This window comes from Puntigrus tetrazona, chromosome 15, assembly GCF_018831695.1.
Source record: "Puntigrus tetrazona isolate hp1 chromosome 15, ASM1883169v1, whole genome shotgun sequence".
Lineage (NCBI taxonomy): Eukaryota > Metazoa > Chordata > Actinopteri > Cypriniformes > Cyprinidae > Puntigrus > Puntigrus tetrazona.
In genome coordinates, this window is record NC_056713.1 from 17,979,858 (window position 1) to 18,000,642 (window position 20,785).

The 20,785-nt window shown below is 35.8% G+C and overlaps 1 pseudogene; it reads left to right on the plus strand.

The window, feature by feature from the left end:
* The window catches only part of LOC122358679, a 40,219-nt pseudogene that overhangs the window by 19,116 nt on the left and 318 nt on the right, over window positions 1-20,785 (plus strand).

The following is a 20,785-nucleotide window of genomic DNA, read 5'->3' on the forward strand; positions in this document are numbered from 1 at the left end:
ACAACACGGTTTTTAACTAAAACCAAATACTTTTATGTGCTTTGACCTATTATTTAGACAAAAACAGCATTTTGGGGGCCTGAAGATTTTTAAAAACAGGTTTTTAAAGTAAAAGTTTTTAAAAACAATACCGTCATCGCATACAAAAAGCTAATTTTTGAAAATGGTGACATATTATATGTTCGAAGTTTTGCTCTACCCAATGACCCAATTCTTCAGTACGTGAAAAACTCAAAAGTATAGTTTCACATCAGCATAGCAGACAGGATTGCTTTTAAGCTATCTTTTTTCAAACTAAAGAACCACACCATTGCCACACATTTTCAAGGTATTGTATTGTTGTGCATTGAAATACGGCAAACAGCGAAATGAACTAATACGTGACATATAGCACAAACAAGCTTGTTACACACCCACAGCTGAAAATGCCTTAAAATTGAGTTTTTAAAGGCGTCATTTTTTTTTGTTCTGGATGACACCAGTACTCATTAACATGAATGATGAGCACTGTGACTGAACGGCTTTAAGGACCATGAGGGATAACGCTAATAAAAGGACAGACTTTGCGGCAGTAAAGTGAAGCTCCCTTTTGCCTTCGTTCAATCAATTTATGTATTCATTTATTCATGATTAGTCAATAGATGTCGTTAACACTGCATGTCTTTAGCACTTGTCTAATCATCAGTCAACGCCTTTGCCCAATCTGTAGCACTTTTCGCCGATGTCCCCGTAACCTTGAGTTTTACAAGGAACTAAAGGGGATTTAGCGCATGTTGCAGACTGTGAAAGAGCCATCAGCGAGTGCAGCCCAATCCCAGGGGATGAAAGTCAATCTGTCCTGGCTGTGAGTGTAACCTTCGTCCTGTAAATCAATGACACGCATACTGACCGCCTCTTCAAGCCCCAGGACCTTAGTCTGTAAAAACTGCACTGCCTTTCCTTATTCGCTGCTTTTCATCATATCCTTGTACGTATGTGCAAGCTTCAGCATGCCTTTTGTGCCCTACTAAATCAAGTAAATCACTTGATTTATATGTTTTTATGTGTCGTTGGGGATTTAGTCTGTTTGGGAACATTTATGGCCAGTGTTTAAACATGCATTTACGTATTACTAAGATTCATTGATATTTAGATTTTTAGATTCTAGGGTCGCTCTGGACTTTTTTACTCCAGAGCTGAAATCGCAGCTGCAGGAAATGTTTGCGAACCCTTTGCACTTGTTTTAGAATGAATCCGATAAACACCTTCCATCTTGTCGCAGTGTTTGAACTCCAGGTTAACTGACCCTTGAGCTAAGTTACCTTTAAAGGTCATTGGTTTAGGGATTTATATACTTTTCCACCCTGTACTGTGAATGTTTAAACAGTGAAATTATTTCTAGCATCTTTGTCTGTTAAAATGAATACCCCTAGTGAGAAATACATTCACTTCATTGTAAGTATGCTACAAATATATTTACATATTTATGTACTTAATAAAAATACCCTGCAATTGTACTTTTAGTATACTAAACTTGATCAGCTTGCGCCTCATTTTCTATTAAAAACTACTGTCACAGGATTTGCTAAAAACAGCGTGAATCTCAGCGCGGTATTATTTAATGCCCAAAAAACATGTCTTACAGCAGGCATTAATTTTCACTACTATTGGTAGATTGGACAGCTCATTATGGAAACAATATGTTGCATCTGCGTTTTTAATGTGCACCTTCAACTCCCATTGCTGCTTTTATGGAGTTGCATTTTAACTCTTATTTGCCCTATGAACAACAAATTTTGTGCTCAGTGCTCTTTAACTGTTTAGAAATTGTGCTAGAGTCCAGCTAAAGATATATTTACTGTAAGTATATCTGAATGTGCTAAAGTGGAACCCTATATATACGTGGATATACTTGATATACACTTTATACATTTCATTTATAGCCAATTTATAACTAACCTATGATAACTAATAGGTCTAACCATAAAATAAAGTGTTATCAAGTTTCATTATAATTTTATTGAAATTATATTAGTACAAATATATAATAGATTTGATGTTTTTTTGTTAGGGTAACAATGCACTGATATTAAAATTCAGACTAAAAACAGCAAGCAATGTTAGTTAGCTAAACCTAAAACTAAAAACATGAATATGTAAATAAAATACATTTTGAGGTTTCTTTTAAATAAAGTGCTATTTTTACTTAGCAAGGATGCATACATTGATCAAAAGTGGCAATTTTTCAGTTGTTTATATATTGCATCACATTATGAATTCGCAGTATAAAAATGGATATTTACCTTGAGATTTGCAAAAGATTATTTTTAGCAGTGTAATTAAATCATTAGAGCTGTTAAAGAATAACATTAGAATTAGTTGATTGCAAATGCTTGTAAAAGTAGGGGACATTAACATAAAATTAAATGTTTTATGGGTGTCTTTAATTGTGACTCATTCAAAGATCAGATCCATTTTTATTGCTTTTTTTATCATTAAAAATCGACATCGTCTTGTATCAGGTTTATCTTACTCTTGTTCGCAGCGTTTTTGATTGTCAGTTCTTCCACCCAGCCGTGTTGCTCTTCTGCTTTGCGCAGCCTTCTAAGTGGAGTTAGAAATGGCACCCTGAATACCACTTTTCAGTGAAAAGGTTACCGGCTGTCCAGAATGCATCAGCATGCCACTTCAGAACATGGCAGTGGCCTTTCACGCCTGTGCACCGAGAAAGTTAAGGGCAGTGTTCATTTTTAGGCACTCTTAAGGTCTGTGTACACATTATATGTCAGACTGCTCAGCTCTGATGCTCACTGTGTAATACTGAGTTACATCAATCCAGTGTTCTTCTTTACGATAATAATCTTCTACCTTTATTTTCTCCTTTTCAGTATATAGGAACCACGCATTAGTAAGCACCCAGAGATGTTATCCTGTAATTTATTTCTTAATTCTGTCTGCTGCCACTAGGGTTTTAGACTTCAGTTTGCTCCCAAGCGAAAGTCATTGGATGAAGGAGATGAATGGGATAGAGTTTCACGGCAGACAGGGAATAAACTAGGCTTATACTGAATTAACTCAGACTTTGTCAGTCCCATTAAAAGGTTTTTTTTAGCCTCTGGAGTAAGACTGGACATGATGGGCATTTGGAAACTTTGTTTAGAGCACTTTGTGCGGAGGTTTCTGTGGTGCGCTTTAAAACCAAATAGGGCCATTTAAAATAAAGTCTCCGTTGGCTCAGTGCTTTGAAAATTCATGTCTTTGCTGATAAGCAGGGTAATGGTTGCATTTAATTAGCTGTGATGAAAGAACAGTGTTTAAAAGCATAAATATGTGTTTTGAATGCAGATCGCATTAAAAGATATGTGTTAGCTGATAGCTCTAATATGAAACATTTATTTGCATGGCAGTTGAAAAAGCAGTGTGGAACATTAGCAACATTGTTAATATGTACAAATGAAGTAAACCCGTGTAAATAAAGATTTCTTTAGATTTATATTATTTGATTTAAATCCATGGATTTTTCTGCAATATTTTACGTTTTTAAGTCGCTTCATTTCATAAAAATTAATTAAAGTATATAATGAAATATTATTACAATTAAAGATAAAGGTCATTAAAATGTCACACATGTCAATCGTGTTTACAGATGGCCTCTGAAAACCTTCGTCCATCATAAAAAAATGAGATCAGGTTCGATTTTCTGTGTTTTCGCAGCAGTAGCAAGTATTTTGATCGGAAAGGATGAGAAATAGACCAACATTTTGGTCTCCAATGATCCTAACGATTTCCTATTTTAATATATTTTAAAATGTCATTAATTTATGTAATGACAAAGCTGATTTTTTACAATCACGACTCCAGACTTCAACGTCACATGATCCTTAAAAACTAATATGCTTGAGAAACAATGCATTCTTTTACAAACAGAAAGGTAAAAACAGCATTTCTTTGAAAGAGAAGTCTGTTGTGATATTATAAACGTCTTTACTGTGACTTCTGGATGGTAATGTACCTATAATATGTTGTGTTTCCACGCGTATGAAAAGCACTAACTGCCTCTATTGATTTTAGGAAGTACTGTTACTCCAGTGTGCTATGCTTTTTTGATCTTTTTTCATCTTCTGCATGTTGTGCAATTGAGTCTTGCATCAAATATTCCAGTGTTTCTCCTTCTAATCACTCCTACACAGAATCTCCCTTCAAATCTTGTGCTTTTGAAGTGTTTTCTGTGTTTATCTTTTCATCTATCTCATTTCAGACGCGGTCCAGTTTCCTATAGAACAACCTTAAATTCCTAGCTTCTTTCCACTAGCTGGTCTTAAGTTGAAGAAACATCTCCATAGGCAGTCCAGTAACTCCCCATGTTACCTTTTTGACAGGTCGAAAGCAGTTGTTTCAGGCGGCACAAATTGGCATCTCTCTCTGCATGAATTTGCAGGAGAGATCCCTCTTTTTGAGAAAAGATTTGTGGCAAGCCACTCAAAAAAGTAACAAGTGACTAATGCTGTTCAAACATGTCTTTCCAAAAGAGGCGGCTCAGTTGGAACTCTCCCAGAGGAGAGAATAGGCTCGCCACAAACAACCTGAGAGCTATTAGCATGAAGCTCGACAGTCAGGGGGCCCAGCTTTTACTCGTCGTGTCCTTGTGCTCAAGCCATTCAGCAAACAAGCTGTCATTATTCCGCCTGATGAGCCAGCAAACACTGGGCATTGAGGGGTCAAGAAAAACCACAGTCCTGCTCTCATTGTCACGTCCCTCTCATCCTGAATCGTTATATGCCTGTGTTGTTTTTTCCTTTCTGCTTCTAGTGTTCTCGCTCTGGCCCCTTCGCCGCCTCCTCTTCAAGTCCTGTTAAGATTTGCACTTGTCCGACAGAAAGGAGAAACGCGCTACTGCTTTTCTAAGTTTACTATATAATGATTCTTTCAACCAGCTGACATGTTAGCGTAGACTTTGACAAACTTGAAATGACATGCTACCATCCGTGACTTCAGTAATAACAAATACTTTACTTTAAGGGGCAAACTGATGGAAATTAATTTGAGGTAGCAAACACGATGCTAAATTGCAGTTTGAATTAGACTGCAAGGAAATGGAGGTCAAACTGATTGAAATCTTCTATCTATCTATCTATAGATTGAAAATGGATAGATTTTTGGCAGTTTTACATTTTTGAAAGGGGCCCCAATGCTCTTATTGTGCATTTATTTGATCAAAAGTATATTAAAAACAGTGATATTGTGAAATATTTTAAGTTAACTGTTTTACGATACTTTCAAAAGTGTCTTTATTTTTAAAAATTTTTTGTATGCTCTCATGCTGCATTTATTTGATCAAAAATACAGTAAAAATAGTAATAATACAAAATATTAAAAATTAAATAATTTGCACTCTGTTCAAAAAGTACAGTTTAAATAAGTTAAAATATTATATATATAAAGAAAAGTTGTAAGAAAATCTAAAATGCATGCATGTTTTGCATGTTTCAATTTACTCTTCAAATAATGCCGTTGAACATAATTTACAGAGCAAAACATTTGCTGGTTGCACAGAAGTTTTTACCTAAAAATGTATATATGTGTGGTAAAGTTATGAATACTTTTAATTTACATTTTAAACACATTGTCAATAGCCAGCGAAAATAAATCCCTAGGTAAACTGTTACCCGTCTCAGATCAACACACAGCTGCGTTTCATTATCAATCCATGTTTTTAAATGAGCAGCGAATCTATGATTCAGTGAGCCATTCTGCTTTGTTTTTAAAGGAATCAATCAAATCAATCTGAACGAATCAATGAATGACTGAATAACTCCCTTATTAAGACAGGAATTTGTCACCACCTACTAGAGCTGTTAGTTTTTTTATTCACACTTTCCTTTTTTAACAATTTCATATTTCACAATATATTTGTATTTTTGTATGTAACAGGCCTATTTGAACTGAAATATAACAATTGAAATTAAAAGAAAAAGAGGTTGTGTTTGGGTTGTATTATAGCTGGCTCTAGCTTTATTGCATTTGGTATCTCTGTCATAATTTACCTTTGATGTTTGTCTATTTTGTAATTCTGACCGTTATCGTCACTTATTGTATCGTGTCAAGTGTCCTCACTGTGTCTATCACATAATGCTCTAGATTTGAAGACCTGCATGGTCATACTATACCATTTCGGCCTTATACTGATTTATAATAAGCTGCAATAAACATTTTAGCTATTTAGATTGACTTGTCATACATCTGTAGTTATTTTAATAAAAGCAACTCAAAAGTAACGCATTACAGTTCAGAGTCGTAATATTGTACGTAATTACTTTACAGTAACTAGTAACTTTCTTTTAATTGCAATTTAGCAAATTTCTCTTTTATGCATGTAAATTCCATTTTTTGTTGTGAGTCGTGGCCAATTAAATAGTAGTTATTATTAATATTTAGTTTAAAAACAAAACAAAAACAAAAGAAACTGTGGTCAGGCTGTGGAATAGCTGATAACAGCATCCTGCTAAAATGTCCGTGTGTCACGCTTGTGGGTAAATGCATTTGACCCACCAGTTTCAGCTGAAACGTTTGATTAATGTCACCTCAGTAGAGATGTCCTTTCTGAGTGCGCAGAGGCTGTGCATAATAATTGCTACTTTCAATATTTAATCGTCAGTGACCTTTAAGTGTGCGCACCGGAGGTTCTGCCATGCTAAAAGACTACACTTTGTTGTTGTTTCCAGTGCCACCATGAATTCCTGATCTCAACATCACAACAAAGGTGGTAATTAAACCACTCAGTGGGTGGAGAGGACTTTCCTACGGATATAATAGCCGCACGAGGATGTAAATGAACGTTTTTGAAGTCTCTCATCATGAACCGGTTATTCCGACTGACGGATAATTCCCTTGTTCTATTTCTGCTGCGGTTTTCCATTAGCCAATCAGTGGATCCGCAGTGGCATTACAGAGGGGTCTGAATATAATGATGTCCACTTTTAAAAGACGAAGGGACTGGGAATGTATTTTGTGCTATTAATTGTTCACTTGCTTCTTGCTGTAGATATAGAAAAGGGTTGGATTATCCTGAGAGGTTATGTTATCTATCCTGAAACTGAAGAAAGGAAAGACTCTCAACGTTGACTTGCTCCATAGATGAATTTGGTCTCTTTTTTTTTTTTTTTAAGGGGGAGGAGAGTTTACATTAGAACAGGCTCAATAATGTGGATTACACCTACTATCGCTTACTTGTATTCAAACACTTGCTTGATCCTCGAGAAACTGTTTCAGAGCGGGCCATTCAATCAAAAGCAGTGAAAGAAAGCACTGTTAAATAATCTTGTGTCCATCCAAGTCTTTGCTCTAATCCTCTTTTTTAATGAGCAGCGGTCAGGATAAGACCCGACCTTGGTGCTTTGGAATGACATTCCGCCTTTCTCTGCCTTTAAAGGAGATCACGGAGAAGAAAGAGAGAACGTTTCTTCCACTTAGTCTATGGTTTTGTGTGTGGAGAAACTTTAAGTAGCATTTATTTCCATAACATTTGAAATGGCGTATAACATTCAACTCTTACAGCTTTTAATGTTTCATGAAGAAGCTTCGGTTTCATAGATGACAACCATGCAATTCTAATTTTTATTTGATAGATAGATAGATAGATAGATGCATTTATTTGATTACAAATACAGAAATACAGTAAAAATGTAAAATAATTTTGTGATTAAAAGAAATATTTTCTATTTTAATGTTTTTTAATTAATGTAACTAATTTCAGTGTCTCTCGATCCTTCACAAATCATGATAATATGCAGATTAGGTGCAAAAACATTTTTATTATTATTAAAGCGTTTGTATACTGTTAATTATTATACTAATAATACTATTCATTGCTGAGCTAAATTTATTTAGAAATTGCAACACGTGACTAAATTACTATACATCATACGTGACCCTGGAGCACAAAACACTTATGATGGGAATAAGTAGCACGGGTATAATTGCCAATAATACCTTGATTGGGTCAAAATTATTCATTTTTCGTTTATGCCAAAAATAGGATATTAGTGTCACGTCTTTGGACTTTGTTATTGTTTTCATCGTGTGCCATGTGTTCAGTTTGACCCACTTTAGTTAATTGTCTATCGTCTTCAGCTGTGTCTTGTTAATTGTAGTCATTCACCTGGTGTATTTAAGTCCTGTGTTTTCAGTTCCGTTTGTCCGATCTCGTCCTTATATGCGTGTGATTTTGTTCCGTCTATCTGCCTGCCCGCCTGTATGTATATCGTTTATTTCATCCCTGAAGTGGATTAAAATTGTTTTTTCATTTATACGCATTGTCTGCTCTCGTGCCTATCACACCCGTGACAATTAGGATATTAGGTAAAGACCATGTTCCATGGAGATATTTTGTACTTTTCCTAACATAATTATGTAATTATCTGATTTCTTGACAGTTTCAGATTCAAGATTGTCAAATAGTGGTATCTCAGCCAAATATTGTCCTACCCTAATAAACCATACATCAATGGAATTAAATTTATTCAGATTTCAGATGTACAAATCTCAATTTCAAAAATGTACCTTTATAACTCATTTTATGGTCCATGGTTACATATTTGTGTGAAAGAATTTAAATTAAATTCTTAAAATATTTCTGATTAAATAATTTCTTAAATTAATAAATAATAAAAAAATGTAACATTTTATTTTGACTTTATTAAAAAATGTTTTTACCTTAGAAAAAGGTTAATGTTTTTGTTTATAGCCTAGCATGAACTTGTGTGAATGAAATATTGCTAATAGGATTAGATTCCAAATGACAGGATTTAGTTTTTGTGTGCCAGTGTTTTTCAGGCATATAGTGAACACTGACCTTCATAAATCCCTGCCCGGTTTGATAGCAGAGTGCATGCACAGAGTGCCCCAAATGCCCCGATGCATTTTAAAGGACTGCAAATTTGTCCTTTAAAATGTCTAAAGAATGTTAAAACACCTTTCACAGCTGACAGCTGCGCGGGGAGGAACAGCCCTAGACAGGCTTTATAGGTTAGAAGCTTTTACTGACAGCTTTGGTAGAAGGCCGTCTAGTTTTATTAACAATGTGAAAAGAAAAGTCACCGGCGTCCGAGACTCTCTCAGGATTTAGTGCTTTTAGAAGTTTCTACAGCCTCTTAGCGTGTCCTTTTCCTTTTGTAAAAAGTGCATAGCGAAAGGTATTTTGCAATGAAAAGACAAGCAAGGTATTTTTAGGCACTTCCTCCGTCGCTCTGTGTGTACGGGGGGTTGGGACGGCAGGGGACTTAAGCCGGTGTGTAAGAGAACTGACCTCAGCGGCGATTGCAAATGTAGTCACTAGAGCATGGTGCAACTCCCAAGGCTCAGGTTGACCTTTAGCCACAAACACTCTTGATTTCTCACTCCCTGTCTCCTCGAGACACACGTAAATGAGCTGCGCAGACTTCAGTGAATTCCTGCCAGCTCCTCCTCACAAGAGTGCATGGGAATCCTGCTTTTGTGACCCAGGAAGTGAGCATCAGAATGGTTTCCACAACAACCCTTGCTTTGCAATGCGGAATTGAAAAGAAATAAAAAAATAAACTTTAAATCGCAGTAATATTTCGCAATATGGTTTGTACCATAATAGTACGAGCAAAAGACACAAAAAATATTGTGGATCTTAAACGATTGAACGATAATGTGCTGTGTAATTTATTTTGTAATAACCTTAAAGAGTAATAAATAGCATAATAAGGAGGTCTTATTTTGGTAGCTGCAGACTTTCCATTTTGCTCCCAGTTGGTCCTTAATTTAGGCACGGACAGCTCAGCCCAGGCAGGTTTGTCTGATTGAGGGAGAATGATGGTGGGCACCGTGGGCCCCTCGCTCTCCTCGGTGACCAAATAAGGGCAGTCTGCAGACTTAGTGCTTACGGAGGAGACAGGGGGCACAGAGTTGGCACAGCTCGGGCTTAGCAGAGCCTCCGGTCTCATTCATAACAAATCTGTCCATCAAAAGCCGATGACATGCTTATTATGTTCTGGTGAGAGACAAGACATGCTATGTTAGGACTGTAGTGACTAAATCTACATTAGCTGTGCACAGAGGAGCTTAAAAGCATACATTGTTAGTAACATCATCATTTCTGTAATGTATAAAGTGATGGGCAATTGTTAAATGAAATAGAAGCTCACTCTGTGCATCTTACTGAGCTTGCGTATGTGCATTTCATTATTGCATATATAACTACATTGTTGATTTTTTATATTAAAGTTTGTCATTTTTCATCAAAATATCATAAATCTATCTTCTGTTGAAACAACAGAATGAAGTATACCAGACGTCTCTAATCGTTTAGTCCGCTTAAATCCCACAATTTTCTCGAAATCAATCTCTGGCACAATTTCAGATCTGCTTTCATCCAAACAGAAACAGATGAAATTAACTAGTCCATTTATTTTTATTTCAACATTTTGGTTCACATCACAATACGGAAGGCAGGATTTCCGTTAGCTTGTGGCTTAAAATGTGATTTTGATTTTTGACTTAAAAAAATAAAAACATTACTTTTATAAGGGTAATTTTATTTAATTTTATTTCCCCAAAATAGGAAGCATAAGAGGATAAAAAGCTGTTTTTAACAAGGTTTATATAAAGTGTGATTACTCTAAAATTGTATATAATTTTATTTTACTATTTCCCCAAAATATGCTGAATAAGAAATAAAAGGCTACAGTGTCAGCATTGATGAGTTTTTTTTAAACAAGGAGGTACAAAGTGTGCTTGTTTTAAAACTGTGTTCTACAGTATAATGAAATTAGTAGTTTAGTTTTCTTAACATATTGCTTTCAGCAACCAGCGTATCATCAAAGAAAAATGGGGAGGAAATATAATTTTTAAGCTGTTTTTCAAAGCACTGGGTAGTGCATGCACTTTACAAAGGGGGTTCGGGAAAAAGCAATAGACCGTGACCTAGAAAGGAGGACCTTTAGAAAACACTGGTGTTAACGAAACCCCTGCTCAGCAATCTTAACCTTCAGTTGTAGATTAACTGGGAGGTTTTCCTTGAACTCTTTGAAGTTGGTTTATTCAGCTGAAACGCAATCTCGCCTCCAATACCTGAACTGTGGGCTGGATCTAGAACAATGGTAGGCCTAACATATGTTGGTTGAACATGACTTATCATATTGCATTTAAAATGGTGTATGTGCATAAAAACCAAAGCTTGAGGTGGTCTTTCTGTGGGAAAGAGGTGTTGTGTGTGCGCCTCTAAAAATGCTCTTTGAAGGTTCCTTGCAGATAAGGTCAAGTTTTTCAAACTGAGAGTCACACCATTGAACGTTTAACTGAATAAACTTTCTATAGCATATGAACTTGCCGCCTAATCTCTCCCACGGTCAAAACAACTCTTATACAAACCTTCAAGGAGACTATTGAGTTCATTTTGTGCAACCAAAAGTGGATTGGATTGGCGCTGAGGAGAATGTGATTAAGTTTTGAGTTGCTACTTCGACATATTTACTGTACTTTGTCATTAGGAGGAACAAAGCCTCAAGAGACAGAACGATATTTCACCTCACGTCTTTCCTCAAAGGTGAAGTGAATCCTGTTTATTCGCCGTGTCACTGATTCGGTGAAGTCCAAAAAACGTTGTATTCTGTGAATCTTGGATTCTCTTTCATCAAAAGCGCGTTGACACAGCCAATTATTCTGCAAAATGTCGGACTTTGAAGACGAGCCAGGTACTTCAGCTCAGATCTGAATCTTCTGTCATTCTTGGTTAATTTCTTCAATCTGACAGGGTTTCATCGAACTCATTTCTTGCAGTTTGAAGATGTTTTCTCCGCCGGTGCTTGTTTTACGTTTCGTAAAAGCAGCTCTCACAAATGCTTCATATTAAACTCTATCAATGAAAAGTCACTTGTTGTTTTCTTGGTTCATATTTGTCAAGGTTAGAGTGTGAAGAATCTGAGACGACAGACTTTTAAAGGGTATTTGTTGAGTTATTTTTCTTTTCTTTTAGGGATCTTCTTTTTTGGCCATGCTAGATTTTAGATTTTTTTTTTTTAATGTGTAAAAATACATAGAACAGGTGCTACTATTCAGCTTCACACACACATTCATGCGAACCATAAAACACCTGGACGTGTGCGTCTCACCCTTTGCATGAAAGAGAAATGGGGATCGTTGAACGTGACGGGTTTGCAGAGCGTGACAAGTGGACAGTTGAGGAAGGAGGGAAGGGGTGCGGGCTGGGTACGGTCTGTGTAGTGCTGCCAAAAGCAAACAAACCGCAGTCCACTGATAGCTCAGTACAAAGAAGCCAAAACAGAACAGACCTATAGATTGAAGTCTTTCTCTTGCCCACTTCCTCCCAAGCTCTTATTCTCTCTTAACATGCCAGCTGGACCGGACTGGACAAACGATAAATGGCAAATGCTGATTGGACGCGTCCATCATACAGATCAAGCTTTCTCTTTGTTATACAAAGATTTGTGTGTGTTCATGTGCAATTTTTGCCATTTTCTGTTGAGACAGGACAAAACATATTAATAAATAAACTGTTATCTAACATAAAAATAGCTATAAAAAGTATGAAAAGCAGCTAGTTTTTTTTAAATGTGTCATATTAGTTGATTACTTTACTCAGATGTACTCTGCAATTAAACTCGTCTGCAAATATTATATATATATATATATGTTGTTGTCAAAAGACCTGGTACCTCAGTACCAAGTCGAATTTTTTTATTGTCACGGTATCAGTTTTTTCAAGTACTGGTTCATGAAACATAAAGTCCCATTATTTCCATGATGCAGATACTATAGACTTAAGATAGAATTAAAAATTATAAGAATCATAGAATTAAGTTTAAAAATGGAATGTAGCCTACAGTTTGCTATATGGACCAGTATCTGTAAATATTAAGCAGCAAAACTCAATTCAAATATGAATCCTACATGTTCTTTGAGACTATGCATGCATGCATGAATGAATGAATGAATGAATGAATGAATGAGTTAATTTCATCAATTAAAAGACAAATTAAATTTAGAGTTATTTGTTGTAATATGCAAATGTAACAGTAGCTGTCTATTACATCTACTTAATTACAAACAGTAAGTACAAACTGTTCCTTAACTTAGTTACATGGTAAGTACATTTTGCTTTATGTAAGTACAATGGCTACTACTAAGTACTTACTAGATGATTACTCTGTACTATGTACTTTTTTTGCAAAGCTTACCAGCAAGGTTAAAAATTAAAAATTTAATTTGTATTTGTAATTTTATTATACCTTATCTTGTATTTGCATAATTATACCTGAATTATGACTAAGTTACCATTATTACAGCTTGTCATTTTGTATAATAGTTGTGTCCCACATCTGCGCTAAAAATGCTTCCAAAGCTTACCAGCGAGGTCAAAAAGCCACAAAATTCCAATTTTGATTTCATTAAACCCCATCCTACATATTTACATAATTGTATCTGAATTCCGAATATTTAATTTAGCTTAGATGGACTAGACATATTTCATTTTTCTATTATTTGCATCCGTACATGTAAAATAAAGCCGTGTTTGTGTGTGTGTTTGATGTCTGTGTGTGTGGCTGTCTGTGTGTGCAGATTGTAACTGGTAGGGATGCCCTCCAGGAGCGAGCCCTCACTTTGAATCCCACTTCAAACGCTGATGATAAAACAGACGAACACAGATAGAAAGCAGACAATCCTTTTTTATTTTAATTAGAAAAGAAGCAATTAGACCTGTGCTTCCCCTCACCGCTGCATCAGAGTTTTTGACTGATATCACACTGTTCTTGTTGAGATGAATAAGGTACCCCGTATGAATTGGAGGAGTCAGCTCCATTAAATCTCAGTGGGCCATATTAAAGCTATTACTTCAAAGAGAAAGCCTTAGCATACTTCTGACAAAAAAAAAAAAAAAAAAACAGATAGAGCTAAGTCTAACTTTTCCACCTTTGTACCTGAATTGATACAATCAGTACGCAGCAAACAACTCCATCCAAATCATCACTGCACCTTTGATATTAATATTTACCTGACTGTATGTTCAATGTTTCTTGTGTTTGCACTGTAGGGGGCAACAAGCTGAAAAATCAACATTTCCGCCTAAATTGGGCTTGGATCTCGCTGGAGAAAGAGTACTACCAGGTGGATGAAGAGAGCAAGTTTCTGGAGGTGGTCTTGAGACGCAGAGGTTATCTCGGCGAGACTTCATTTGTTAGTAAGTGATGTTAAGAAAGTGCTTAATTTCCCATCATGCATTACTGATAAGATTTTATCAAGCCTCTTTGTAGTGGTAAATAACCGTGACCTCTAATTTACTGATTGGAGTCTCTTTATAACATCACTATTTTGGGCTCTTTGAACTTCTACTGATGTTGCTCTTCATGTCATCAGATTTAGTTGCTCGATTTGCATCATTTGTTTCCGCCTACATCCACACTGATAATGCTAGTTTTTATGACTCGTAACGTGGAAATTAAAATCGGCAACCTGCATATTATTCAACTGCCAGGTGAGTTTCCACAGTCAGCAGAAAGAAAGCTTTCAAAATGATGCAATTGCATACTATACGCAAATAAAAAGCACATAATTTATGCAATGCGACTTCATTATAATGAGTTTCTATTATGTTGAAGAGATATGCTCAGTTCTGTATAGTAAAGCATCGCTTATTTCATTGGCTTCCAGCATATTTGATGTAATCATAGCAGTCAAATATTTTTTAGTGACCACTGAACTTTTTTGACCCCAAAAATACTCTGGTATACAATAACCTACATAGTTATGCATATTTTAAATCTCTTGTAGTACTCCAGGATCTCTTTCTTGATTTTACAGGTTGACTGTAAACTACTGTACCTTTCAAATGTGTATGCTCAGAAAGCTAGATTTATTCATTTATTTAAAGAAATTAGTACTTTTATTCAGCAAGGAGACATTAATGAAAAGTAACAGTAAAAAATACATACATTTCAAATGCATACTGAAAAAAGTATACACTTAACTTTAATACACTATGATAATATTTTGAGTTATTATTGTAGTTTTTATTAAATCATTTCAATACTGTTTATTTAGTAAAATATGTAAAAAAAAATATTCCTTAAAAATTCTTCCTCTGGAAGGACAGCAAAATTTTGTGAAAGATTAAGTTTTAAAAGATGACAGCAAAAATTAAATACATTAAAAAGTATATGATTAAACGTATAATGTATAATATATTATTCTAAACCTATAATAGCTTAGGATAAAGTTTAGTATTGGTTTAAATGATTTGGACTACATTTTAAGTACTGTATTTTTGTATGCTTGGAAAAAATTGCTCTCACTGATGTAAAAACTCACCTGAGAGTCATGGAAATGTTACTCCTTAATAGAAAATTTCAGCTTCTGGAATGAATGTTTATACGATTTTAAGCTAAATCAGTTCCAGCAGCCCAACAGAGCATGACATTAGCAACACCAAAGTCATGAGTTTGATGCCCAGAGAGCATCAGCATTTCCTTCATCGCCAAGAGGGAATTTTTCATTTGCATGAGCTACAACCTAGCGTGGAAAACACTGTAAAAATGAGAGTTACGCTGTCAGGTTCACACTGACAGCCTTCCTCAAGCCCTGATGAAACAGATGAATATTCCATCCGCATGCTGAGCTTGACCACCATTCCACATCTCACCTCGGTTCCGGTCCAGGGCATCTCTATAAGACGGGCTGCTGGCCTGCTGTTCATCTGCCACTCGCTGGGTCTGGATCAGAGACCTTCCTGTACTGAAGTGGGGAGATGAGGAAGTCTTTGAAATGATGATTTCTATTCAATGATTATTTAGATTTTTCACTCTCTTCCTCAGTTTCTCTTCTCGCTGATGTTCTCTGAATAATTGCTTTTTACACATGCACGTGACATGACATGACAGGACCTTTTTGTGATGTACCGTAATATCAAAGCGCTTCTTTCTAAATTTGCTTCAAAGAAGTCAGGTCTTTTTCTTATTTGGCAACCCAATTTCTCCTCTTTTGCCAAAGCTTTCTCCCAATCTGGTCTTTCCTCTGGCAGTTATCCCCAAAAATGATTCTTCCCTCTGAGTTTTTTATTTATTTTTTTATACTTTATAAATATCTCATTATACGTTGGTGACCTTTGAGATTTCTGTGGTGGGAAGATAATGTTGTTTGCTAGCTAATAATGCCCACCTGGCAACGCCTGCTGTGAAGCTGCTGGCATCGTACAAACCTTTGTCAACCCAAGTGGACAGAGATCCTCCAGTGGGACTGCCAGGCTAGGAGGAGCATCTGATCTTCTGAGGGATGTGGAAGGACTAGACTTTATAGTCTTGACTTTATTCTCTTCCCAAAGAACGGCACACCGCACTCTTTGAAGCTTTTATTACAGAATGGTTGCGTCATGCACACTGCAACGCCTCTACACTGGCTGTTAACAAAGCTCTTCTGTGATTTATAGAAACACAGACGAGGTGATATAAACAGGAGTTTTCTCAATCCCTTGACAGTCGTCTTCATTTGCTAGCACACAGCAGTTTGTTGAAAGGACACTAACAATGTTTTTGTCAATGTACATCTGTAAAACATGTTCTTTTCATTCAAGTGCACTAGAAAATATATATTTTTGTTTATTGAATTTATGTACCTTTTTTTTTAAAATGTGTTTATGTGTTTTATTTTGTTTATTTGAATGGTTCTAGTGTAAAATTGTAGCCCAGAGGTCTTCATTTCCTGCCATTTGCAGAAGTTTAGTTATTTGTATAGTTCCAATGTATAGTTATTATTTAATATATATATATATATATATATATATATATATATATATATATATATATATATATATATATATATATATATATATATAAAATATTTTAATATTAATATTTATTTACTCTTTCATTCTTAAGGTATTGGTACCAAAGATGGTACTGCTGAAAAGGACAAAGATTTCAGAGGGAAAGCCCAGAAACAAGTCCAGTTTAACCCGGGTCAAACCACTGCTACTTGGAAAGTGCGCATCTTATCGGACAGTCTATATGAGCAGTCCGAGACTTTCCAGATTGTCCTGTCAGAGCCTGTCATGGGAGCACTGGAGTTCCCAGAAGCAGCAACTGTGGAAATTGTTGATCCCGGAGATGGTGAGCTCACAAAAAAAAAATCAAAACATTGGTTCCAGGTGCTGTGAATGGGTTAGGGTAGCAACAAAGCTCAACTACCTGAGTCTGTTACTCTGCCTAGTCTTATTCAGTCTAGGGATGGTGATATCCACTACTGCTCAAAGGTTTGTGGTTAAAAGTCACTTAAGCTCACCAAGGCTGCGATTATGTGATGACTAAAAATGTAAAAATGTATGTTTTATTATAAAATATGTCAAAATGAAAAAGAACATATTTATTTAAAAAATATTCGTACATAATGCACTATTCAGACTTTTTTTCTCACAATTTTGTGTTAGCATCTTGCAATTCTGTTTTTTTTTTCTGAATTGTGAGATATGAAATCTTTTTCTTAGAATTGCGTGATATACAGTAAACTCACAGTTGCGAGATATAAAACCAGTATTATGAGATATAAAAAAAAAAAAAGAAAACTGAGAGATTCTGAGAAGTAAAGTCGCAATTCTGAGAACATATCGTTATTTTTTCCTTCTCAGAATTACACTTTATTGGACAATTGCAAATTTATATCTCACAGTTATTTTTGAAAAAAAATGCAGAATTTGCAAGATGTAAACTTGTCATTGTGAGATAAAAACTTGCAATTACCTTTTTTAATTCAGTGACGGAAAAAGTCTTCTGTACTGTAGACTTTAGATATCAGTCAAATCTGAACTCAAATATCAAATATTAAAGTCAACATGAAATGTCATTTGCAGCATATTTTACTTCTGTGAGTTGAGTTATTTCTAACTGAAACTGATGAGAACATGTAAACGGCACTTGATTTTATCAATTAGGAATTAATTAGATTTTGAAAAAGTGGTTGGAGGGGATGGGTTGAAAATAAAAATGATTGGTTATGTCAGCTGAAAAGGAAAGCAGTTTTTTCTTGGGAATGGCTTGTAATGATGAAACTTAGATAACATGTATTTAGACAGTAAATTGGGTCAGATTTTATAGAATTTTTACTTTAGTAAGTTTTGCTTTTTAGATTTCGAGCGACAGTGTTCGATGTAGGCAATGTAATCATTTGAGCATAGAATAATAATCAGTCCAAACAGTCCGACCAAGCAAAGGTAAGCCAGAAAATGTGGAACAGGAGTGTCGTGGGCGGACATCACAGCTGTCACCCATCTGTACATTGCAATCATACTCACAATTGATTTCTCCGAAAATCACTTTGTGTTACACACACACACACACACACATATGTATATATATATATATATATATATATATATATATATATATATATATATAAAACTTTGCCTCAGCAAATGCTCCTTTTTAAGCCACATTCATCAAAGATCAATTTCGACCTTCTCAATCTTTTTTTTCCAGTGCTTACTTAAGAGGATAACATTACATAGTCTATTTGAGCTGAAGTGCAGAGATCGATGGAGAGGCACATAACACTGCAGTCACTGTGGCCTCATATGACATTTATCAGTTACAGAGATAAGTCTGTGTTATTTCTTATTCGCAAGAACATAAAAACAACTTAGTGCCACAGTTTGAAAGGTTAAATCTCATTTAATTATCTTCAGTGCAAAAAAAGCTCCATGCAGATTTGAACAAGGCATATAATTGAGTCTCTTTTGAAAGAAAAACCACATAGCTGTGTGTCCTCAGAGAGCTGCTCAGCCATATATTGTCTCAATAGTGCCTGAAAATCAAGTCTTATGCACATAAAGAGGATTAATTTATTTGAAGTGGTGACCATGGAGTTGGCAAAAGTTTTGAACCCTCAAATGCTCACAAATAGTATTAACTTTCATGCCGTCTTCTGGGTTTGCAATTAGGATACCTGTGATTGTTTTAGCCGTTCCCAACCCGTCTGATAAGGGTGTTCATATCTCCCCCGCTAGAAAACATCAATGGTTGAGGATTTCTTATCACGAAACTTGGGTCTTTGAAATTATTATACAGTTTTGAACCTTTTGACAGCAACAGAGAGATCAATGCCACTTTAAAATCACTGTTACAGAATCTAAGTTAAACATACATTTTTAAAAGGATAGAAACTTTGAGGACTAAAATGTCAAGCTCTGAAAGATTCCACCTGGACTCCTCTCTCAAACCATGATTTCAGTAACTATTTTACATGTATTTGTGCTAAATTCGATGCTTGCTTTTTGCCCTAGAATCCACAGTGTTCATCCCACTGGCTACATACTCGATCGAGGAAGATACCGGAGAACTTCTGATTCCCGTGCGAAGATCTGGAGATGTCAGTCAAGAGCTCATGGTTGTCTGCTTCACACAACAAGGTAAATTATAATAGAAAATGAACTTAAAGGTATTCCCATTACTTACAAACCAAATCAAATTTCATGAATTGAAATTTTTAAGCTCAGACGATTTCGTCAACTGCAGTTTTAAACTTTTAAGTGGAGTTTATCCCTAACTAAACCCATGAGATTCAATTTGAATGCTCACAACTTCCTCTAATCTTCCCTTTATTCTCATCCGTGCAGGTACAGCCAAGGGCACGGTTCCCACCATGGTGCTTTCCTATTCTGACTACATTTCTCGACCCGAGGAACACCACAGCGTGCTGCGTTTCGATAAGGGCGAGACAGAGAAGCACTGCCGCGTGGTCATCATCGATGATTCACTCTACGAGCCAGAGGAAAGCTTTAATGTGACCCTCAGCATGCCCATGGGCGGTCGTCTGGGTCAGGAGTATCCCACCACCAGGGTCACCATCCTGTCTGATGCGGATGACGGTAAGATGCTTCACTGCGCTGGATGTGTTCGACTTGTTTGGTGTGCTTACTATTGCTATTTGTATAAGTCTTGTAACGTTTCACCAAGAGAGCAAGTATAGTTTGAGTTTGATGATCAGAGGATTTAAAAAAATAGGCAAATTATCCAGTGGGACTCAGTTCTGCTGTGCATAGTGAAAATATAATTGCAAGAGTTTGTAACAGTTGCAGGACTTTTTGAGTGGGATTTAACTTAATCAGTAGTGTTTTGGACTGTTTAATGCGCACAGAAGACTGGAATATTCTTAATTTTGAAATACTTATGAGCTTTCTGAAGTTTTTCAGGCAGGTAATCATATAAAACAAATTGTTCTTTTAAATCTTTGGAGCACTTGCTGGAAAAAAAAACAGTTTCTTAACAGGTGCTTCCATTCAAGGCTGCAGTTTGGGAAGCTTTCAGAGGCTTTGTTTAACACAGCCCCATAGCGATCTAGCTCAGAAATTTGAAGCCAAGATCACACTGAATGTTTAATCTAAATTCATAGGATTTATTGAACACCACAGCAACCCTTGAAATGATTTTCCAGCCATAATTCATGAAGTATGAAAGCAAAGAATGGTGAAGTCTCACCTTAAAGTGGGGAGAATGGATTATTTTGTCTGTAGAGAGATAGTATTATTCCAATATGGTGTTGTAGATTTCTTTCTTTCTTTTTCTGCCTGAAACAGCCACCTGTCTGAACATTTCAGAGGGAAGTTTAGCTTGAAAAAATTATTTGTGGGAAAATTTTGATTAAATTAGCATTGTGTGAAAATGTAATGTAATTTTGCTGGGAAACAATCAACGGTTTCTGAAAAAGTAAATAGAATTAAATTACATGAAATGAATTGAAGGTTAAAATATCATATGCATTTGTTTTTAAGTTGTAGCTGTCC